The sequence below is a fragment of the Bos grunniens genome, chromosome 16 (genome assembly GCF_055505025.1).
Source record: "Bos grunniens cultivar Pamir isolate PY7600 chromosome 16, Bosgru_T2T1.0, whole genome shotgun sequence".
In the NCBI taxonomy this organism is placed as follows: domain Eukaryota; kingdom Metazoa; phylum Chordata; class Mammalia; order Artiodactyla; family Bovidae; genus Bos; species Bos grunniens.
The window spans coordinates 14,924,534-14,949,514 of record NC_141180.1 but is presented as its reverse complement, the minus strand read 5'-3'; the positions used below and the strand labels follow the sequence as shown (position 1 = coordinate 14,949,514).

Genomic DNA, 24,981 nt, shown 5'->3' with positions numbered 1-24,981 from the left:
CTTTCAGTATTCAGTTTTAATTGCTGTTAAATTTTGACGTATTTCCCTTTGGAAATAAATTTTAGCTTTGGGCTTTTTTGCTTTTCTTCTTTTCACAGTAAGGCCTCCTCAGACAGCCATTTTGCTTTTTTGCATTTCTTTTCCTCGGGGATGGTCTTGATCCCTGTGTCTTGTACAATGTCAGGAACCTCCGTCCATAGTTCATCAGGCACTTTGTCTATCAGATCTAGTCCCTTAAATCTACTTCTCACTTCCACTGTATAATCATAAGGGATTTGATTTAGGTCATACCTGAATGGTCTAGTGGTTTTCCCTACTTTCTTCAATTTAAGTCTGAATTTGGCAATAAGGAGTTCATGGTCTGAGCCACAGTCAGCTCCCAGTCTTGTTTTTGCTGACTGTGTAGAGCTTCTCCACCTGTGGCTGCAAAGAATATAATCAGTCTGATTTCGGTGTTGACCATCTGGTGATGTCCATGTGTAGAGTCTTCTGTTGTGTTGCTGGAAGAGGGTGTTTGCTATGACCAGTATGTTCTCTTGGCAAAACTCTATTAGCCTTTGACCTGCTTCATTCTGTACTCCAAGGCCAAATTTGCCTGTTACCCCAGGTGTTTCTTGACTTCCTACTTTTGCATTCCAGTCCCCTATAATGAAAAGGACATCTTTTTTGGGTGTTAGTTCTAAAAGGTCTTGTAGGTCTTCATAGAACTGTTCAACTTCAGCTTCTTCAGCGTTACTGGTTGGGGCATAGGCTTGGATCACCGTGATATTGAATGGTTTGCCTTGGAAACGAACAGAGTTCATTCTGTCGTTTTTGAGATTGCATCCAAGTACTGCATTTCAGACTCTCTTGTTGACCATGATGGCTACTCCATTTCTTCTAAGGGATTCCTGCCCACAGTAGTAGATATAATGGTCATCTGAATTAAATTCACCCATTCCAGTCCATTTTAGTTCACTGATTCCTAAAATATCAATGTTCACTCTTGCCATCTTCTGTTTGACCACTTCCAGTTTGCCCTGATTCATGGACCTGACATTCCAGGTTCCCATGCAATATTGCTCTTACAGCATTGAACCCTGCTTCCATCACCAGTCCCATTCACAAATGGGTGTTGTTTTTGCTTTGGCTCCATCCCTTCATTCTTTCTGGAGTTATTTCTCCACTGATCTCCAGTAGCATATTTGGCACTTACTGACCTGGGGAGTTCCTCTTTTCAGTATCCTGTCATTTTGCCTTTTCATACTGTTCCTGGGGTTCTCAAGGCAAGAATACTGAAGTGGTTTGCCATTCCCTTCTCCAGTGGACCACATTCTGTCAGACCTCTCCACCATGACCCGTCCATCTTGGGTGGCTCCACAGGGCATGGCTTTAGTTTCATTGATTTAGACAAGGCTGTGGTCCACGTGATTAGATTTACTAGTTTTCTGTGATTATGGTTTCAGTGTTTCAGTCTGCCCTCTGATGCCCTCTCGCAACACCTACCATCTTACTTGGGTTTCTCTTACCTTGGACGTGGGGTATCTCTTCACAGCTGTTCCAGCAAAGTGTAGCCGCTGCTCCTTACCTTGGACGAGGTCGCCCCTCCTGACCTTGAACGTGGAGTAGCTCCTCTCAGCCCTCCTGCGCCCGCGCAGCCGCCGCTCCTTGGACATGGGGTTGCTCCTCTCGGCTGCCGCCCCTGACCTCGGACTTGGGGTAGTTCGTCTCGGTCGCTGCCCCTGACCTTGGGCATGGGGTAGCTCCTCTTGGCCACTGCGCTTCTGCACAAAGCAGAGAAGTGAAAAGCAAAGGAGAAAAGGAAAGATATAAGCATCTGAATGCAGAGTTCCAAAGAATAGCAAGGAGAGATAAGAAAGCCTTCCTCATCTATCAGTGCAAAGAAATAGAGGAAAACAGCAGAATGGGAAAGGCTAGAGATCTCTTCAAGAAAATTAGAGATACCAAGGGAACATTTCATGCACAGATGGGCTCGATAAAGGACAGAAATGGTATGGACCAAACAGAAGCAGAAGATATTAAAAAGAGGTGGCAAGAATACACAGAAGAACTGTACAAAAAAGATCTTCATGCCCCAGATAATCACGATGGTGTGATCACTCACCTAGAGCCAGACATCCTGGAATGTGAGGTCAAGTGGGCCTTAGGAAGCATCACTATGAACAAAGCTAGTGGGGGTGATGGAATTCCAGTTGAGCTATTTCAAATCCTAAATGATGATGCTGTGAATGTGCTGCGCTCAATATGCCAGCAGATTTGGAAAATTCAGCAGTGGCCACAGGACTGGAAAAGGTCAGTTTCATTCCAATTCCAAAGAAAGGCAATGCCAAAGAATGCTCAAGCTACTGCACAATTGCACTCATCTCACACGCTAGTAAAGTGATGCTCAAAATTTTCCAAGCCAGGCTTCAGCAATACGTGAACCATGAACTTCCTGATGTTCAAGCTGGTTTTAGAAAAGGCAGAGGAACCAGAGATCAAATGCCAACATTTATTGGAACATCAAAAAAACAAGAGAGTTCCAGAAAAACATCTATTTGTGCTTTATTGACTATGCCAACGCCTTTGACTGTGTGGATCACAACAAACTCTGGAAAATTCTGAAATAGATGGGAATACCAGACCACCTGACCTGCCTCTTGAGAAACCTATATGCAGGCCAGGAAGCAACAGTTAGAACTGGACATGGAACAACAGACTGGTTCCAAATAGGAAAAGGAGTATATTAAGGCTGTATATTGTCACCCTGCTTATTTAACTTCTATGCAGAGTACATCATGAGAAACGCTGGACTGGAAGAAGCACAAGCTGGAATCAAGATTGCTGGGAGAAATATCAATAACCTCAGATATGCAGACGACACCACCCTTATGACAGAAAGTGAAGAGGAACTCAAAAGCCTCTTGATGAAAGTAAAAGTGGAGAGTAAAAAAGTTGGCGTAAAGCTCAACATTCAGAAAACGAAGATCATGGCATCTGGTCCCATCACTTCATGGCAAATAGATGGAGAAACAGTGTCAGACTTTATTTTGGGGGGCTCCAAAATCACTGCAGATGGTGATTGCAGCCATGAAATTAAAAGACACTTACCCCTTGGAAGGAAAGTTATGACCAACCTAGATAGCATATTCAAAAGCAGAGACATTACTTTGCCAACAGAGGTCCATCCAGTCAAGGCTATGGTTTTTCCTGTGGTCATGTATGGATGTGAGAGTTGGACTGTGAAGAAAGCTGAGGGCCGAAGAATTGATGCTTTTGAACTGTGGTGTTGGAGAAGACTCTTGAGAGTCCCTTGGACTGCAAGGAGATCCAACCAGTCCATTCTAAAGGAGATGAGTCCTGTGTGTTCATTGGAAGGACTGATGTTGAAGCTGAAACTTCAATACTTTGCCACCTGATGTGATGAGTTGACTCATTGGAGAAGACACTGATGCTGGGAGGGATTGGGGGCCGGAGGAAAGGGGGACGACAGAGGATGAGATGGCTGGATGGCATCACTGACTTGATGGACATGAGTCTGAGTGAACTCCGGGAGTTGGTGATGGACAGGGAGGCCTGGGTGCTCTGATTCATGAGGTCGCAAAGAGTCGGACACAACTGAGCTACTGAACTAACTGATCTGACTGACTTAGGCTTTTTAAAGCATAGTTTTAACTGTGTTTTTTATATAAGTCTAAATTTATGTGTATTTTAAAATCTAACTTTTGATATTACTAACATTTTCTATTCCATAATCAACTTGATAACATTTTTGATGATTGTGTGATATTTCAAGTGGATGTATCATGGTGTATTTATCCATTTCCTTATGGTTGGATTCTAAGGTTCCTTTTATCTTTGTACTGATGTTGATGGTAGGGACCTACAGCGTTCATTGTGGCAGCCAGATGGAAGTATTTAACAAGTAGCACCTATTGTCTCCGTAGTTTATCTTTGTAAGAACAAATCTTTTTTTTTTAATTGAAGTATAGTTGATTAAGGGCTTTCCTGGTAGTGCAGTGGTAAAGAATTTGCCTGCCAGTGCAGGAGACCCAGGAGACACAGGTTCGATCCCTGGGTCAGGAAGATCCCCTGGAGTAGGAAGTGTGAACCCATTCCAGTATACTTGCTTGAAGAATTCCATGGACAGAAGAGCCTGGCTGGCTACAGTCCATGGGTTCGCAAAAAACTGGACACGACTGAGCAACTGAGTACAGCACACAGCAACACAGAGTTGATTTACAGTGTTGTGTTATTTTCTACTGTACAACAAAGTGATTCAGCTGTGTGCATACATTCCTTACCATGTGGTTTATCCCGGGATATTGAATATAGTTTCTTGTTGTTTATCCGTGCTATATATGCTAGTTTACATGAGCTAATCCCAAATTCCTAGTCCTTCCCTCCCTCATACCCCGCCCCCTTGGCAACCACAGGTCTGTCTGTCACATCTGTTTCTGTGTTATCCGTAGGTGCGTTTGTGTCCCACTGTAGATTACACATCTAAGTGATATTGTGTGGATCCGTCTTTGTCGTTCTGACTTGACTTCGTTTAGTACGAGTCTCTAGGTCTATCCATGTTGCTGCAAATGGCGTTAAGTCCTTTTTATGGCTGAGTGGTATTCAACTGTATATATGTACCACATCTTCTTTATCCATTCATCTGTTATAGACACTTAGTTTGCTTCCATGTCTTGGCTATTGTAAGCAGTGCTGCTGTGAATTTAGGGGTGCATGTATCGTTTCAAATTATAGTTTTGTCTGGATATGTGCCCAGAATTGGGATTGCTGGATCAAATGGCAACTCAATTTTAAGTTTTTTGAGGAACTGCCATACCGTTCTCCATAATGGCTGCACCAGCTTGCATTCTCACCAAGAGTGTAGGAAAGTTCCCTTTTCTCTACATCCTCTTCAACATTTGTTATTTGTTTACTTTGATCATGGCCATTCTGGCTGGAGTAAGACAGTGCCTTACATAGTTTTGATTTGCGTTTCTCTAATAATTTGTGATGTTGAACATCTTTTTATATGGTTGTTGGCCATCTGTATATCTTTTTTGGAGAAATGTCTATTTCAGTAATTTTCCTATTTTTCAATTGGGTTGTTTGGTTTTTGTTGTTGTGGTTTAGCTGTATGAGCTATTTGTATGTTTTGGAATTTAATCCCTTGTCAGTCACATCATTTGGAAATATTTTCTGCTATTCTGTAGATTGTCTTTTCATTTTGTTTATGGTTTCTTTTGCTGTGCAAAAGCTTGTAAGTGTGATTAGGTCCTGTTTGTTTATTTTTGCTTAGAATAAATGCATCATTGTTGGCAACAGCTTGTTGTGTAGTACAGCTGAAGAAAACAGAGAGAAGGTAACTTCTGTTTCCTTGTTGCAGATCTGGAACTCTTTGTGTGGAGCAAGTGTTCTTGGCCTTCAGTCCAGGTATCTCTTAGGGATCCATGAATACTCTGAAATTTTGTATGTGTGTTCTTTTGTGTTTTTTTTTATCTTTGTATTCCCTCCCCCAAGATAAGAATTCCTAGCTTTCATCAGATTCTCAAGGGGCATATAGACTTAGAAAAATTAAGCAAGGGCCATGAACTTATAGGATTTTGTTTAAAAAGTAGAGGTAGAGGGAAAGCTATTTATAAAAAGTGCCCGAAAACAGTGTCTGTTGTACCAAATTAATGTTAGTTTTCCTTTCCATTTATTATTTAATATAGGATAAATTTTCCTTAGGAGACAATGAGTTTTGCTGCTTTAGCTACTTAAGTTCTTCTTTTTTATAGTATTATTATGGTTTTCTCTTCTTAATATTGGTTATTTGAAGAACCCACATAAAGATTTTTGAAAGCTAATTGGTAATAAGTAACTTTACCCTAGTAGACATATGTATCTATACATTTTTAATATATACACATTTAAATATATTTTTTAATTGCTAATAAGAAACTCTGCCCTAATGGACATTGAAAATAAGTATGTATTTCCTAAAGCATGCTCATTTTATAGATAAATTAAAAGCTGTATATTGACTTGTTCAAAGTCATGTTGATTTCTGGTATATTTGAGCTATGCCAAATTTTTGCTGCTTTCATGAATCTAGGGATTATGCTAATCTTTAGATTTATTAGAGCTGTAACACAGCTTTCTAAAAATTTCTGGTTTCATTTTTCTTCTAAGACTCCAGCCTTTGAAACTGCAGGCTCTGCTTTTTGCCAGTTTTAAACTTTGTTTTTTGATGCAAGTTGCAAAAACCAGGAGATAAGGGTAGAAGAGAAATCAGTTTACATTTTTGAAGTATCAAGAACCCACAATGAGAATTGAGGTCTCCTAAATCCCAGTCTGGCTGCCGCTGTTTTCCATAATAGTTGCTTTTCTGCAAGAGAAAATCTACCCCGTGTGCCAAAGTGACACCAGAAACACATTCTTTACTCCTGTAATCTATTGTTTTAAAACTGTTCAAACCTGTGCCTGTTGTATTTTGGTCATAATAGTAGTAGGAGTTGGAAAATGAGGGAAACCCTCTCCACAGACTCCTGACAACTCCATGCTGCCTTCTAAAATGTTAACTTTTACGTAGCTGTAATTGTAGCACGGGGCTTCCCTGATGGCGAAGTAGTAAAGAATCTGCCTGCCATTACAGGAGATGCAGGAGACCCGGGTTCCATCCCTGGGTTGGGAAGGTCCCCTGGAGAAGGAAATGGCAACCCACTCCAGTATTCTTGCCTGGAAAATCCCATGGACAGAGAAGCCTGGCGGTCTAGTCTGTGGGGTTGCAAAAAAAGTCAGACACGACTGATCAACTCAACAACAACAAATTGTAGCACAACTACAACTTAGTCGTTCCTTTCCTCTCTCTGCCTTATAAGTGTTACTAATCATTTCCTATAGTATGACTAATTGTTATTTTTAATGATTGAAAAAATTTCCGATTGTTGATGATGCAGCAGACGTGTCCGTGCTGACAGCATTTTTACTGTTGTAGTAGGAGTAATAATTGGTGTGATAGTTAAGGGCATGGCCTTCTTAGTCAGGCAAACCTGAGTTTTGAGTCTTTACTCTGACACTGCAAACTTTAAGCTAGTTGCTTGCTTGTTTATTTAGTTATTTATATTTTGGCTTGATTTATTAAATGAAGGAAATTAATAGTACATGTTTCATAGGGTTGTTAGGATTAAGAAAGATTTCATATAAAGTGATAAATATAAATGTTATCTGTTGTTATTAATAGTGTTATTTCCTTAGACTGGGATTACTGGGTGAAAGATTATGAATGTTTGTATCTCTGGAAATGAATTGCCTAGCTGTTTTCTGAAAGGCTTATTCCAGTTGTTGTTGAGAGAATGTGGAGACATCAGCCTTCAGCTTTCTCTCTTATCTTTCCTAATGTGATTTTTAAATTTCTCTGTCCGTCCCTTTCTGCAGCTTAATTTTTCAACGAAGTATGCCCTTGTGAGAAATGTAGACCCTGTGGGTCTATTTTCTGTGACGTAGGGAATGTTGCTGTTACCTCGTGTGTTGTCACTTGCTGACGTGTGTTCAGCAGCATTTCTGCTCCTTCCAGCAGGAATCTGCACTTGATGGGCATTTCTCCTCCCAAGAACGGGAGGTGTACCACTTTTCCAAAGTTGTTAAACGTCTATTCTGGCACGTGGGATTTTGGACTAAAAGTCATTAGTTGTTAGAAGTCTCTTTTTAGCTTTGCCATTATTGATAAGCATATGTAAATCTTCAAGCTTTGCTTTATGCTTTCCTTGTGTTTCACATCTTCCTCTCAGAGATAGAAATACTGATCTGTTTCTGCCATTAAATCTGCAGATTTTTATTGGGAGCCAACCATGTATGCTGACGGCATAGAGCAGTAGTCCACAGTCAGTAGTAAGCTGTTTACACACATCAATATGTTGCCCTGTTTACAGTTTCTTGTAATCTGGGTAGGGATGTGAAATGAAGTTGGTAGCTCCTCTTGCTCAGCTTAAGAACTCAGAATTTTTCTGCTCTGCTCAGGAAATTAACAGTGTACGGTGTGTCTCTTGATCTTGAAGCATGGGGAGAATGAAAATTAATCCTTCTCTAAGAATGTGGTTAGTTTGTGGTAGAGTTGGTGCATGTTCGGGGCTGAGAACCTAGATTGTGCCTGAGTTTGAGAGCTAAGTAAATCAGTAGTTTGCCAGTAGTTCACTAGATTCAATAATTGGATGAAGCAGCTGACTGGGAACCCCTTAGGCAAGCAGAGGTTGATAAAATTTTAGAAGGGTTACAAAATCTAGACCGGCAGATGAGAACCAGGAGCTTAAGTGCAAGTGCAGGGAATGTCTTATCAGAGTGCAGACAACTAAGAATTCAGGAAATCAACAAAAATGGAAGGTTCTGACCAAATGGAGCAAAGAAGAAAAAAAATACAAGGGAAAAAGCAAAGAAACCCCTCCAGATGTACAACTTCTAGCACAGAGATACCAGGTCAGAGGAAAATCTATATAGCTAGCTCATTGTTTAAAATATGTGTGCACACATGCCAGATGGATGTGGAGAAGTATATATAAGGAAGTGCAGAAAGCCTTGTATGTGACCTGGAGTGTTAGATGTGTGAACTTTAATACACAACACACCTCTTTTTGATCAGCTTTGAAAAAAAAGATTGGAGGAAATGACTGGTTTTGGTTGGTGAAGTTTTCAAGTTGAAAGAAGTTGCTGGAAGTAGAATACCTTCTTAGCCCAAGAGGACATACTTAGTTGCTCAGTTGAGTCTGACTGTTTGCAGCCCTTTGGACTGTAGCCTGCCAGGCTTCTCTGTCCATGGGATTTCCTAGGCAAGAATACTGGATGGGTTGCCATTTCCTCCTCCAGGGGATCTTCCTGACTCAGGGATTGAACCTGCGTCTCCTGTGTCTCCTGCATAGGCAGGCAGATTCTTTACTGCTGAGCCATTAGGGAAAGGACATTTGGAAAGCCTTTTGATCTATAAAATATTAGGGCTAAGGGGGCTCTTGGTATTACTTAATATAAATTCTTAAATTTACAAATAAGGAAACTGGATCCTCAATTAAAATGACTAGGAGAAGGCATTGGCACCCCGCTCCAGTACTCTTGCCTGGAAAATCCCATGGACAGAGGAGCCTGGTGGGCTGCAGTCCATGGGGTCGCTAGGAGTCGGACACGACTGAGCGACTTCACTTTCACTTTTCACTTCCATGCACTGGAGAAGGAAATGGCAACCCACTCCAGTGTTCTTGCCTGGAGAATCCCAGGGACGGGGGAGCCTGGTGGGCTGCCCTCTATGGGGTTGCACAGAATCAGACACGACTGAAGCGACTTAGCAGCAGCAGCCTTAGTTTACCCAAAAATTGAAAGCAGACCTTCTTTACTATTTGTATATATTTGTAGAAAATTTGTGGCTACTCCGCTTTCAGTAACTCATCTTCCTGTTATAAAATTGTCTCCACCTAGTGGCAACAAGTATTTTGCAAGAATGAGGACAACTGTAGGAAAAAACCGCTGGGGGCCTTTATTCCTCACTGCTTGTGAGGAAGTCAGCCTGCTGACAGTTGTGTTGCTTTGGAGAGGGGAGAGGAAGAGACAATGTGCCTAATGCTTACTTTAATTTTCCATAACCTTATGGGAATTTGTAAACTCTTTATACCTGAATTAGGTGTTATATTTATTGTTGACTATGTAAAAAGTGTGTTAAGCTTTTACTTCAGAGTTTTTCATGTACACACACATACATATTACATAAGGATATGTGTGTGTGTGCGCGCACACACATATATACATTTTTCCCCCTCTTTTTCCATCTTTGTTTTAAGTTAAAAGCATGATAACTTCTGTCAATGGACGTTACGGAGAAGAGATGAACTAAACGGTAAATGATACTTGGACAATGAGGGGCGGGTGGAGGGGAAAAGGTCCCAACCTTTGTAAAATATGAAATTCTGGAAATATTAGAATAAAGTATGGGTGTATGGTTGATGTTGTTTATAATCTTAGAGTATGGATTAGCTTTCCAAAGAAGCCATAGAGGGAAAGATACATTAAAGATATATAAAAAATAAAATCTGTGGCTTAAAGAAGCCGAAGGCAAAAGACAACAAACGGGGGAAATATTTAACAGTCATGACAGGCAAAAGGTTGATTTCCTTAGCAGAAGAGGTTCTTACAAATTATCTTTTAAAAAACTAATAGAAATGAATATGAATAAGTAATTGACAGAGCCCCCAAAATGGCCAGTAAAGCTATGAAAATTTACTCAGTTTCACTCATGGTTGAAGCTTGCAAATGAAAACAACAATGAAATATTATTTTCCATCTGGCAAATCAGGCAGGCTTTTAAACAAAGTGTTGCTGATTCTTAATTGGTAGAAGGGTACAGTGGTCTAGCAATTTAGCAGTATTTGTCTGAATAAAAATAGTTACCTGCCATTTGAGCCAGTCATTTTGCCTTTAGGAATTTGCCTAGGCAACTTCTTACTGTAAAATATAAAGTCAACAAAACATACATTTGATGAATGGTGAACCACATCTTTATGGGGGACAGTTTCAGAAACTTGTACCAATTGGGAATCTCAGAAGTTTCCTTGGATCACTAAAAACTAATCTTTAGCTAGAACAGTGGGTTCTCCACCCTGGCTATGCATGTTTTCATGGATAAATGAATCATGGAATCACCCCTGTGATTAGTTCAGTTCAGTGATTAGTTCAGTTCAGTTGCTGAGTTGTGTTCAACTCTTTGTGACCCCACGGACTGCAGCACGCCAGGCTTCCCTGTCCATCACCAACCTTGTGGTTGTCTTTCTAACCGTACCAAGAGCCCCAGAGATGATAATTCAGGTAGTCTGGAATGGAACCTTGGTATCAGAATTGTGTTAAAGCTCTCCGGGTGGTTCCTGTATGGAGCCAAATTTGAGAACTACATCTCTAGATTAAGATTATTTTTCCTGTGAGTGCATTAATTTTCTTCTGGCAGAAGATAAGACTACTGGACAAGTTAACTGAAATTCATATTTTTTTCACTTTGTCCCACTCTCCCTTTGGCTTTCTCTTGATAATTTGGGTTCAGGTGGTATATTTCTTTGCTATTGCTGCGATGATCAATTACCGCAATATGATGGCTTAAAAAATAACACAAGTTTGTTATCTTACAGTTCCGACAGCCAGAAGTTCACAGTGGATCTTGCGGAATCAAGGTGTTGACAGGGCTGTGTTCCTTCTGGAGGCTTTAGGGGAGAATTCACGTTCCTTTTCTTCTTTAGCTTCTAGAGGCTGCTATACCTACAGCCCTTGGGCTCACAAATTCTTCCTCCGTTGTCAAGCCAGCAGTATAGCATCTTCAGATTTCTTTCTTTGATTTATATCTCTGCTTCCATCATATTGCCTTCTCTTTTTTTAAGGACCCTTCTGATTCTTGTTTAGGTGTTCAGTTGTGTCTCACTCTTTTATGACTCTATGGACTGTACCACCAGGCTCTTCTGTCCATGGGATTTCCCAGACAAGAATACGGGAGTGAGTTGCCATTGCCTTCTCCAGGGGATCCTCCTGACTTAGGGATCGAATCTGTGTCTCTTACATTGGCATGTGGACTCTACTGCCCACCCCTGTGATTAGTTCAGTTCAGTGATTAGTTCAGTTCAGTTGCTGAGTTGTGTTCGACTCTTAGTGACCCCATTTACTGCAGCACGCCAGACTTCCCTGTCCATCACCAACTCCCGGAGCTTACTCACACTCATGTCCATTGAGTCGGTGATGCCATCCAACCATCTCATCTGTCTTCCCCTTCTCCTGCCTTCAGTCTTTCCTACCATCAGCGTCTTTTCCAACGAATTGGCTCTTTGCATCAGGTGGCCAACGTATTGGAGCTTCAGCATCAGTCCTTCCAATGAATATTCAGGGTTGATTTCCTTTAGAATTGACAGGTTTGATCTCCTTGCTGTTGATGGGATTCCCAGGTGTTTTCTCTAGTATCACAGCTCAAAACGTCCCAGATGGATACACAAAGGGACAGAATGAAAACAAGGCTGATAATAACCCTTGATGCATTCTGAAGTCTGGGGGAAAGACTGACTTGGGCTATTAAGAAAGTATCCGTAGGGGCTTGGGAACTGAAGTAGTAATGTTAGAGGAGGTGAGATAGTAATGAGAAGTATTATAGGAGGGTACAGTTTACACTAAATTATCTAGATCTGCATTTTAAATGCTTTAAAAATATCTTAAAGCATTTATTTTTCCTGTGACAATAAGTTAATTTTACATAGAGACCAAAAAATGTTACATCTGTTACCAACAGTAGTCAAAAACTTAATTAAGACTGGATAATGAAGATTTGGTAAATCACCTTTGAAAGGTTCCTGCTCTATGTTCCATAGTGTGAAAAGATATAATCCAAATAGGAATTGATTATTTTTTCTTTTTAAATAAAGCTGTTGGGTTACTGGAAGTAATTTAGCTTTTTATTCCAGATGTTGAATCCAAAAACAACTTTTCCAATAAAGAACACTTTCTTTGCATTTTTAGAAGCTTACAGAAATCAGTATCTGTCTTACAGCTGTAGCTTTAGATTAAACTGCTGTGAGTGGTTTTTATGAGGTGATGCTTACTGCAGGCAGTGTTATGATGGCAGTTGGATTGCTTACTCAGAATTTATTATTGCTCCATGGTTTGCCTAGTCTTGAATAAATTTCTAAACTCTTTTAACACCTGTATCCTTTGAGCAAGCAGTGTTTTAATTAAGGAACAAATTGTTTGCTCATTCCCATGTTGTATAATGAAATACAAGAGGAAAATAAAAATGTTAAAGATTGGGAGAGTTAATTTTGATGTGACCTTTATTTACTTTATGTTCAAAGATGGCAATAACCATGGAAGAAAAAGATAAGTTTCTTAATATAGGGGGAAAAAGTTTCATAGTTGGGTTTCATAGTGGTAGGGATCTCAAGCAAATGAAGAAAGATGCTTTCTAGGAAAATGGGATAATGTAAGTACTTTAAAAGTGATTGTGTTTTCCAATATATGGTTCACAGTTTTTTTTAAAAAAACTGTAAATCATATACAGAATAAAGACATAAGTGTTGGCTGTGAGGGGTTGATTATATAATAACTTTTACCTTTAGCAGTCCTCGTAGGCTAAAAAGTGGACCCCTGCCCGCCCCCCCCCCCCAAAGATATCCACATCCAAACCCCTGAAATCTGTAATGTTACTTTTTTAGAGGGGAGGAGTCTTTGTAGATGTCATTAAGTTAAAGATTTTGATACAAGGAGATTACCCTAGGTTGTCTGAGTGGGTTCTAAATGTTAATTACGTGTGTCTTTATAAAAGAGCAACAGAGAGAGTTTACATTTAGAAGAGGAGGCAGTATGACCACAGAGGCAAAGATTGGAATCATGTGGCCGCAGGTCAAGAAACGCCAGCAGTTACTCCAAGCTGGAAGAGGCAAGGAGCAGAATCTTTCATAAAATCTCTGAAAGAAGCGCAGCCTGCCAACACCTTCATTTTGGCCCTGTGATACCAGTTTAGGATTTGTGGCCTCCAGGACTGAGAGAGAGAAGTTTCTGTTGTTTTAAACCACCAAACGTGATAATTTGTTACAGCAGTCACAGGAAACTAATACATCAATCATTCTTCAGAGTATAAATGAATTCCCTATACATATAAAGTATATGGAGTATAAATAACTCCATATAAGTATACCCCCCCAAAAGGATGAAGAGTTAAAGTATAATATACTCCATATACTTTAACTCTTCATCCTTTTGGCGGGGGTATACTTATAGCTCAAACTCCTTAGACTAGTTCTATTTCAGATACTCTGAAAAGACCAGGCAATTTTTATGATTAAAGCAACTGGTAAGCATTTTTAGGCACAGAACTCTGAGGTTTAGCTCAAAACATGTTATATTTGAACCTCCTTTTGGGGAGAAGAGTTTTTATTCATTCTGGAATCTCCCTGGTGGCTGTTCTGTAGCTCCACTTTGGTAAGAGTACACTTTAGACTCCTAAAATTTTACAACACAATGTCAGCTGTTTTGCCTGTGCATCTGCTATTTAATAAGAATCCTTTTACCCATACTACAGAAAAGGTGCACTTGAGACTCTTATTGAGAATGGAGTTAGGAGTTTTTATGACCCAGCTGTCTGGGGAGGCCTTACAAATAGCTGTGAAAAGAAGAGAGGCAAAAAGCAAAGGAGAAAAGGAAAGATATAAACATCTGAAGGCAGAGTTCCAAAGAATAGCAAGAAGAGGTAAGAAAGCCTTCTTCAGCAATCAATGCAAAGAAAGAGAGGAAAACAACAGAATGGGAAAGACTAGAGATCTCTTCAAGAAAATCAGAGATACCAAAGGAACATTTCATGCAAAGATGGGCTCGATAAAGGACAGAAATGGTATGGACCTAACAGAAGCAGAAGATATTAAGAAGAGATGGCAAGAATACACAGAAGAACTGTACAAAAAAGAGCTTCACGACCCAGATAATTACGATGGTGTGATCACTGACCTAGAGCCAGACATCCTGGAATGTGAAGTTAAGTGGGCCTTAGAAAGCATCACTATGAACAAAGCTAGTGGAGTTGATGGAATTCCAGTTGAGCTATTCCAAATCCTGAAAGATGATGCTGTGAAAGTGCTGCACTCAATATGCCAGCAAATTTGGAAAACTCAGCAGTGGCCACAGGACTGCAAAAGGTCAGTTTTCATTCCAATCCCAAAGAAAGGCAATGCCAAAGAATGCTCGAACTACCACACAATTGCACTCATCTCACACGCTAGTAAAGTAATGCCCAAAATTCTCCAAGCCAGGCTTCAGCAATATGTGAACCGTGAACTTCCTGATGTTCAAGCTGTTTTTAGAAAAGGCAGAGGAACCAGAGATCAAATTGCCAACATCCGCTGGATCATGGAAAAAGCAAGATTGTTCCAGAAAAGCATCTATTTGTGCTTTATTGACTATGCCAAAGCCTTTGACCGTGTGGATCACAATCAACTGTGGAAAATTCTGAAAGAGATGGGAATACCAGACCACCTGACCTGCCTCTTGAGAAATTTGTATGCAGGTCAGGAAGCAACAGTTAGAACTGGACATGGAACAACAGACTGGTTCCAAATAGGAAAAGGAGTACGTCAAGGCTGTATATTGTCACCCTGCTTATTTAACTTATATGCAGAGTACGTCATGAGAAATGCTGGACTGGAAGAAGCACAAGCTGGAATCAAGATTGCCGGGAGAAATATCAATAACCTCAGATATGCAGATGACACCGCCCTTATGGCAGAAAGTGAAGAGGAACTCAAAAGCCTCTTGATGAAAGTGAAAGTGGAGAGTGAAAAAGTTGGCTTAAAGCTCAACATTCAGAAAATGAAGATCATGGCATCCGGTCCCACCACTTCATGGGAAATAGATGGGGAAACGGTGGAAACAGTGTCAGACTTTATTTTGGGGGGCTCCAAAATCACTTCAGATGGTGACTGCAGCCATGAAATTAAAAGACGCTTACTCCTTGGAAGGAAAGTTATGACCAACCTAGATAGCATATTCAAAAGCAGAGACATTACTTTGCCAACAAAGGTTCGTCTAGTCAAGGCTATGGTTTTTCCTGTGGTCGTGTATGGATGTGAGAGTTGGACTGTGAAGAAGGCTGAGGGCCGAAGAATTGATGCTTTTGAACTGTGGTGTTGGAGAAGACCCTTGAGAGTCCCTTGGACTGCAAGGAGATCCAACCAGTCCATCCTGAAGGAGATCAGTCCTGGGGGTTCATTAGAAGGACTGATGCCGAAGCTGAAACTCCAGTACTTTGGCCACCTCATGCGAAGAGTTGACTCATTGGGAAAGACTCTGATGCTGGGAGGGATTGGGGGCAGGAGGAGAAGGGGACGACAGAGGATGAGATGGCTGGATGGCATCACTGACTCGATGGACGTGAGTCTGAGTGAACTCCGGGAGTTGGTGATGGACAGGGAGGCCTGGCGTGCTGTGATTCATGGGGTCGCAAAGAGTCAGACACGACTGAGCGACTGATCTGATCTGATCTGATCTGATGACCCAGGCTTCTGCCAGGGAGTCTTCAAGACTTGAGACTGGTTTACTGGGAGTCTGCCCAAGCGTAAAGATTGTATCGGTTCTTTGCACTTTAGCCCCATATCATTAATGATCAGACACCAGTGTACCTGGCCTATAGTATCTTCACCTTCTCAAAGATTATATATGTGTTTGGGGAAAGAGAAGGATAATTCAGGAAACATGCATTTGAATGTCTGTATATGTTATTCAAAGCTGTGGTTTAAGATGCTCTTTTTTTTATGCCATCTAGTGCCCCCTTCTATAAAAAAATCCACAAGTTTCTAGTGGGATTTGAGCCAGAAATGTTTCTGATAACTTCTTTTTTTCCATTAAGCTTCCAGAAACTACTCTTAGTATTCATCTACATACAGGTTTCTAGCAATAGACGATGACACATCAGCCCTTTTTGGTAACTTTTGTTTGTTATAGAAAAAGCCTTAAATTCTTAAGAGCAAATAAGCCTGTCAGTTTGATTAAAAATTTTTTTTTAATCACACAAGGCACATGCTGAAGCATTCTTATGTTCCTTTGTTGTTGTTATTCAGTTGCTAAGTTGTGTCCGACTCTTTGTGACCCCATGGACTGCAGAACGCCAGGCTCCCCTGTCCTTCACCGTCTTCCAGTTTGCTCAAAATTCATGTCCATTGAATCAGTGATGCTTTCTAGTCATCTCATCCTCTGCCGCCCCCTTCTCCTTTGCTTTCTAGCTTTCCCAGCATCCAGGTCTTTCCCAACAAGTTAGCTTTTTGCATCAGGTGGCCAAGGTATTGGAGCTTCAGCATCAGTCCTTCCAATGAATATTCAAGGTTGATTGATTTCCTTTGGGATTGACTGGTTTGATCTCCTTGCAGTCCGAAGGGACTCTCAGTAGTCTTCTCCAGCACCACAGTTCAAAAGCGTCAGTTCTTTGGTGCCCAGCCTTTTTTATGGTCCAGCTCTCATATTTGTACATGACTAATGGAAAAACCGTAGCTTTGACTCTGTGGACCATTGTCAACAAAGTGACATCTCTGCTTCTTAATACACTGTCTAGGTTAGTCATAGCTTTCCTTCCAAGGCGTGTCTTTTTAATTTTGTGGCTGCAGTCACCATCCACAGTGATTTTGGAGCCCAAGAAAATAAAATCTATCACTGCTTCCACTTTTTCCCTTTCTATTTGCCATGAAGTGATGGGAATGAGAACCCCATGAACATGTCTTTTCGAAAATAATAAAATTATTATTTTTAAAAGGGGGTTAATGTTAGAGAGTGTCTAAATCATTTTTTCCCCTTGTACTTCACCTGTTGGGAGCCTAAGAAATAATAGTTCCTATTTGTTGAAACAGAGAAAATTATCTCTTCAGTTTTATGGCTTATCATTTATAAAATGCCACACATTTTATTATGACCATCTCATTCAGCTTTATCAATGACCCTGAAAAGATTTGTCACTTTGCAGATTAAAAGATAAAGCCTTGAGTGTTTGTTCATGGATCCATAGCCAGTAACTGCTAGCGTTAGGATGGGAACTCAAGCTGATCCAGTTCCAAAGAACTCTGTGCTTTCTAGGTGTCTCATGTATTTTACTATAACAAGGCTATCCCTAAAGTATGAAGTTTGCTGACTTTATGCTTGAGGAATTTTTGGTTTAGTGGATTTGTTTTTCCTTCTAGGGGAGCCAGAGAATGATCTTGGGAGCAAATATATAATATAACCTAGTCAAGGAATTTGAGGGTTTTGGAGGTCTCAAAGAGTTGAATGGAACCTGTATTAGTATTGTCCTCTTTTTTTTTTTTTTCATATGAAACCTGCTCTTTGCCACATTTAGTGTCTATAGGGGCTTCCCAGGTGGCTCAGTGGTAAAGAATCCACCTGCAATGCTGGAGATGCAGGGAATGTGGGTACAGTCCCTGGGTCAGGAAGATCCTCTGGAGGAGAAAAATGGCAACCCACTCCAGTATTTCTTGCCTAGGAAATCCCATGGAAGAGAACCTGGCCGGCTACAGTCCATGGGCTATAAAAGAGTAGGAAATGACTCAGCGACTAAACAACAACAATAACAATGTCTATATGGTTTTTTAATACTCCCCTCAACCAATTTGAGGGTTAGAGATCGGGGTGGAATAAAAAGACACTTTGGAGAGCCTTTGCAGTACTTTGCCAGGTACTACTAAGTGAATATTTATGTGCAGCCATGTTATGTGTGTTCGTGTGTATTTAGTTGCTCAAGTCATGTCTGACTCTTTGCGACCCCATGGACTGTAGCCTGCCAGGCTCCTCTGTCCATGGGATTTCCCAGGCAAGAATAGTGGAGTGGCTTGCTGTTTGCTCCTCCAGGGGATCTTCCTGACCCAGGGATCGAACCCACATCTCCTGCATCGCAGGTGAATTCTTTACCACTGAGCTACCAGGGAAGCCCAACAATGTTATGATTAGCGTCTCAAGTCCCTGGATGAGTCTCCGAAAGATGAATCCATAATGTAATTGAATTAGTACACAAGTACACATTTTCCAGTAATATAGACACATAATTTAAGTATAATATATTTTTAATGGAAAAAAACTTTAAGTGGTAATTTTAATTTCTAAGTTGGGGATTAATATACTTTTGTCCTGAAAACTAATTTTTGTATTCATTTAAAAAAATTGTCACTTTTCCTAAAGCCTGAATTGCAAGACATGTTTTAGCAACCAAATTCTTTGTGTCAGAATGATAAAAATTTAATAGCCAGATTATTCTGTCCTCGAAACCATGCCACTGTACACTTCCAGTGATTTGAGAACTCCTGTTTCTGTACACCTTTTCTAACAGTATTATCAGTCATCTTATTTCCTTTTTTTTTTTTAATTTATTATTTTTTTTAATTTTATTTTTAAACTTTAAAATATTGTATTTTGCCAAATATCAAAATGAATCCGCCACGGGTATCCATGTGTTCCCCATCCTGAACCCTCCTCCCTCCTCCCTCCCCATACCATCCTTCTGGGTCGTCCCACTGCACCAGCCCCAAGCATCCAGTATGATGCATCGAATCTGGACTGGCAACTTGTTTCATACATGATATTATACATGTTTCAATGCCATTCTCCCAAATCTTCCCACCCTCTCCCTCTCCCACAGAGTCCATAAGACTGTTCTGTACATCAGTGTCTCTTTTGCTGTCTCGTACACAGGGTTATTGTTACCATCTTTCTAAATTCCATATATATGCGTTAGTATACTGTATTGGTGTTTTTCTTTCTGGCTTACTTCACTCTATAATAGGCTCCAGTTTCATCCACCTCATTAGAACTGATTCAAATGTATTCTTTTTAATGGCTGAGTAATACTCCCTTGTGAATATGTACCACAGCTTTCTTATCCATTCATCTGCTGATGGACATCTAGGTTGCTTCCATGTCCTGGCTATTATAAACAATGCTGCGATGAACATTGGGGTACACGTGTCTCTTTCAATTCTGATTTCCTCAGTGTGTATGCCCAGCAGTGGGATTGCTGGATCATAAGGCAGTTCTTTTTTTTTTTTTTGGAAATACAGAAAGACTTTAAATATATTGACAGGAGGATGCTAGAAATGCTGGACCATAGAACAGAAGCTACCTAATGAAAGAAGTGAAAACAACAGGGGACTGAAAATCTCTGAAAATAAAGAGCAAATTTTTAAGGAATCTCCACACTGTTCTCCGTAGTGGCTGTACTAGTTTGCATTCCCACCAACAGTGTAAGAGGGTTCCCTTTTCTCCACACCCTCTCCAGCATTTATTGCTTGTAGACTTTTGGATGGCAGCCATTCTGACTGGCGTGAAATGGTACCTCATAGTGGTTTTGATTTGCATTTCTCTGATAATGAGTGATGTTGAGCATCTTTTCATGTGTTTGTTAGCCATCTGTATGTCTTCTTTGGAGAAATGTCTATTTAGTTCTTTGGCCCATTTTTTGATTAGGTCATTTATTTTTCTGGAGTTGAGCTGTAGGAGTTGCTTGTATATTTTTGAGATTAGTTGTTTGTCAGTTGCTTCTGTTTCCTGCATGTTCATGGCATTTCTTCCAGTTCGCTTTTCTGCTTCTGAAACGCTAATTTCTATCTTCTTCAATGAAAAGTTATTTTCTGTCATCTAAAGAAAACTTGAAATCGGTAGAAATCCGTGGCTGTAATCTGACGTCTCCCTCTTGGCCTTTTATCTTGCCTGCCATCATTGGGTCCTTTTTGGCCCCACCCCCACCCCCTAAACACACACCCAGCTATCAGTCATCTTAATTTTTGTCAGCATCACAGCCAAAAAATAGAACATATATAGATAACATTGATTTGCAGTTTAGTGATTTGTAGTGAAGTTAAGCATGATTTGATTTTGTTGGCCACTCGTAATTCCCATTAATTACCCATTTATCATTTAGCCTATATTGAGTTGTCTTTTAAATTGACTTAGGGCAGGATCTATTATATATTATGGATTTTGACCTTTGTTTATTATGTATGTTGCAAGTATTTTCTCTTTGTCAATTGGCTTATCTTTAAATTTTCTTACGTCTTTCTTTTCTGGTCTGATAATTCCAGTATCCCTGCCATGTCTGGTTCTGATGCTTTGTTTCTCAGATTATGTTTTTGTTGTTTGAATTTTCTCTTTGTCAATTGGTTTATCTTTAAATTTTCTTATGTCTTTCTTTTCTGGTCTGATAATTCCAGTATCCCTGCCATGTCTGGTTCTGATGCTTTGTTTCTCAGATTATGTTTTTGTTGTTTGATATGCCTTGTAATTTTTTCTATTGCCAGCATGCTGATGTGTTGTACTGGGTAAAAGCAACTGTTGCAAAAAGGCCTTTAGTAGTGTGTTGGTGAGGTGTTGGGGGAAAGTGATGGTTCCGTACTCTTTTAATTGGTCTCACAATCTATTCCTCTGGGCTGTGAACTTCACTAGTGGCTGTTAGTTTTTTTTCTTTTTAACCCCTTTTAGGTGGGACAGGATGACTAGAATGGACTGGAGTTGTTTATTTCCCTTCCCCAGGTCACCTAGGTTCTGATAATATCCCAGCAGGTTAGGTTTGGTTACCTAGTTTTCTCTAAGGGCAGGCTTTGTTAAGAACTAGAGTGCTCTGGCGTATTTTAAAATGGTTTCCTTTCCCTCTCTCTCTGCTGGAAGCATCAAGGGATTTTTCTCTGATACTTGCTGTGGGAATGTTTGGGGTTCTGGAGGTAAATGTGACGGTATTTTGGGGCCTCCCCTCTCTGTGACTGGGTCCTCCTGGAGTTTCTAACTCTCAGCCTTGTCCACACTCAGCATACTCCAAGACTTTTTCAGGTACAGTGTAGAGTCTCCCCCCTGACACTGGTTCCTCCTGCAGTTGCGGTGTTGAGATTCCCAGTTTCTGTCTCTCCAGTTTGGGGACAGTCACTATGCTTTTGTCCTCCCCTCACTTATGGATCCTGGAAGAGTAGTCCATTTTTCAGTCTGTTCAGCTTTACATGCAGAACTGGAAATGAAAGTCTTAATCTTTTTTCTTATTTTTTTTTTTGAAAAGAGAAAGATAAGCTAGTAAACCTCTTTGTGTAGAATGCGTAGGAGTTTTCATCTCTTTCCCTTCTCTGCCCTTCTCTTTATGGGTAGTCACTTGTTACAAAAAGGCATTTAGTAGTAGTGGCCTCTGAGAAAAACTACTTTTAGTACTACTGTTGAGAAAAACTCAACATGCAAAAAAACTAAGATCATGGCATCCAGTCCCATGACTTTATGGCAAATAGATGGGGAAACAGTGGAACAGTGACAGACTTTATTTGCTTGGGCTCCAGAATCACTGCAGATGGTGGCTGCAGCCGTGAAATTAAAGATGCTTGCTCCTTGGAAGAAAAGCTATGACCAACCTAGACAGCGTATTAAAAAACAGAGATGTTACTGACAGAGGTCCATCTAGTCAAAGCTATGGTTTTTCCAGTAGTCGTGTATGGATGTGAGAATTGGACTATAAAGAAAGCTGAGCGCTAAAGAATTCATGCCTTTGAACTGTGGTGTTGGAGAAGACTCTTGAGAGTCCCTTGGACTGCAAGGAGATCCAACCAGTCCATCCTAAAGGAGATCAGTCCTGAATATTCATTGGAAGGACTGATGCTGAAGCTGAAACTCCCAATACTTGGGCCACCTGGTGCGAAGAACTGACTCATTTGAAAAGACTCTGATGCTGGGAAAGATTGAAGGTGGGAGGAAAAGGGGACGACAGAGGATGAGATGGTTGGATGGCATCACCGACCTGATGGATGTGAGTTTGAGCAAGCTCCAGGACTCGGTGAAGGACAGGGAAGCCTGCTGTGCTGCAGTCCATGGGGTCACAAAGAGTCGGACACGATTGAGCGACTGAACTGAACTGAACTTGTTGAGTGGTGGCGTTCAGTTGTTCAGTCGCTCGGCTGTGTCCAACTCTTTGCCACCCCATGGACTGCAGCACACTTGTCCTTCTCCATCTACCAGAGTTTGCTCAAACTCTTGTGTGTGGAGTTCGTGATGCCATCCAATCATTTTGAGGTTGTTGTATTGAAAAAGCTTTTGAAACCACATTGAGTATCCACAGAAGGACTTTGTGATTTGCCGTATGTGACAATGTGGAAAGTCAGCATGAAAGCCAGATATTTATGGTCCTTCAAAGAATGTTCTGAATATACTATTGATATTTTCCCTTTGGTTATTGAAACTGTGAACTCTCAACATTTAACTGTGACTAGATCTTTTCTCAGGATTTATTTTGTTTCTGTCACTGCTACTAAAATTATCTTGTCTGAACTGTAATGCTAATATTCACTTCACAACTTTGAGTGTCTACTTTGTGCAAGAAACATTTCTGTTTTGTTGGGTATCTCTTTTCTTATTCAGAAGTGTCATCTAGGTGGGGGTTGGGCCATGGGTAGACCCAGATCTTCTGTTTTGTGGCAAGGATCTTGAGACAGTAGTCAACTCCTGTTACTAGAAAGAATCTACTTTGTCTGACACTTCATTTCCCTCCTTCACGGGCTTCAGCTCTACTTTCCAGCCTTTCAGATTGTAGTTTTTATCTAGGCTATCTATTCTTACTCCTTTTCTCTTTCTTTGCTCTATGTATATGTCAGTAGTATGAATATCTAGATGACTCCCAAATACCAGTCATCAAAGTCAATTCGTTCTCACCTGAAAAACAAGCTAAATGTCTTTCATGTTCTTGGCTTGGGCAGGAATGAGCTGCAGACAGAAATGCAGCTTGTCACTAAACCAAAGAAGGGGAAAGTTTGTATATGATTTGGGGGAAGGATAGAATTTAGGTTAAATTTAAGTGAAAAAATATATATTGACCTAAAAGCAAAGAGGAACTAGTTCTGGGGCGCTTATCTGTTTGGTAACTGCCAGAGTGGAAGTGTGAGCTTCCTGAATACATGCAGTTCACGTGCTTTAGGCCAAAGTAGAATTTATAGCTCCCTCTGTATATGTGGATTGTCTTGAGTCAAAAAATGGAAGTTTTCATCTCAGATCCCCTTTTGACCCTCCTTGGCCAGATCACAGGAGATGTTACTAAACATTGTTGATATCTGCACTGCTGACATGTTCTCAAAAATTGAGATACACCCTCTGTGTTTTCTTAGACTTCTAACTTTATTGAGGCTTTCAATGGCAAAGTCAAAGATCTCTCTTGGTAAGTGTCACATCGCACTTGGAAATATGTGGGTTATTTTCAAATATCTTTCGATACTGATTTCTAACATAATTCCACAGTGATAAGAGAACAAACAGACTCTATTTCAGTACCTTTAGACCATGGAATTTTTGCACTTTGTTTTATGTCCATGGGTATCTTCCACTGTTTCCTAGTTTATTGTCTGGGAACTTGAACAGAACTTGTATCCCACTGTTGTGTGAAAACTGTAGAAGTCTTAATTATGTTGAATTGGTTCTCATAGTGATTTTCAGGTCTACTGTATTCTTCTATTTCTCTTTATATTCATTCTGTTAATTTTGAGAGTTTGATGTTGAAACTCCAACTAAAAAATCGTAATCTACTTAAAAAATAATATATAGTGGAACTATATGTAACCTTGTTCTGTATTTTCCAGATCTCCTCTAATTGTGTTATCATACTTTCATAATTTAAAAAAGAAAGAAGAAAAAAAATGAGATAGTGGTTTTGGTAATCAGCAACATTGTATCCTTTTCTTTTTCTTTTTTTGTAACACCTGCTGTGTTATCTGGTAAGATGGCATCCATGCAGTAGCATTAAAGACTAGTTACCAGGGAACTTATGATTGATTGTAATACAGATTCAAACAGAAAGACTGGAAAATTTTCAAAAGTCATATTGATCCTAGTTTTCCAAATGATACTGTGATGTTTTGGAACTACAACTAACTTGTGGTTTACTTTCTAAATCTTAGTTGCCACAGGTATACCAATACCCAAATCAGATAAAATTTGGCTATGTTCAGCAGAATTGATATCTCTAGAAACAAGGCCTTAGGAGAACATTTTATTTGACAGTTCCTATTATTTGCTGGGGGAGCGTTTTAGACAGATGAAAGGCGTGTTCTGTTTATAGTTGACCCCAGGGTAACAGTGTGGGGACATGGGTTAGGATTTAGAGTTCTGAGAAATTCCTCCTGTCTTAGTAGTTTTAGTTTCTAATAGATTAATTTTGTTAGTACAGAGTTTATGGTAGAAAAGTGGCACATGTGTTTACAGGGAAGCTGTATTTAAAGGTAGTTTACCTTGAGTTCAGTGAATGCCAGAGTCAGCTTCAGAGCTGCATCCTTTGTAGGTTTGAGGCCATTGTTCTTTACACACACACATCCCACCTGACCCCACCCCACATATACCCTTTATTTGCTATTATGGGGCAGTGCCTCTTCCACTAATTTTTTCTGATTGCTGTATCGGTCAGTATCTTTACGAATAGGTCCTTGAAACTTAGAGGCTAAAGGATCTTTGGTTTTTTAATCTGAAGTATCATATGTTTGTTTTACTTTGTACTTTGTC

At 40.2% G+C, this 24,981-nt stretch overlaps 1 protein-coding gene across 2 annotated transcripts in view; it reads left to right on the top strand.

Annotated features, from left to right (window-relative positions):
* RNF2 (ring finger protein 2) overlaps positions 1 to 24,981 on the top strand; it is a 44,727-nt gene that overhangs the window by 7,184 nt on the left and 12,562 nt on the right. Inside the window, exon 2 of one of the 2 annotated variants that reach the window (XM_086343404.1) lies at positions 5,363 to 5,409. The exons of the other annotated variant lie outside the window; for it this stretch is intronic. The gene's annotated coding sequence lies outside the window, so the exon portion shown is untranslated. The remainder of the gene's footprint in view (positions 1 to 5,362; positions 5,410 to 24,981) is intronic. 2 annotated transcript variants of the gene reach the window in all.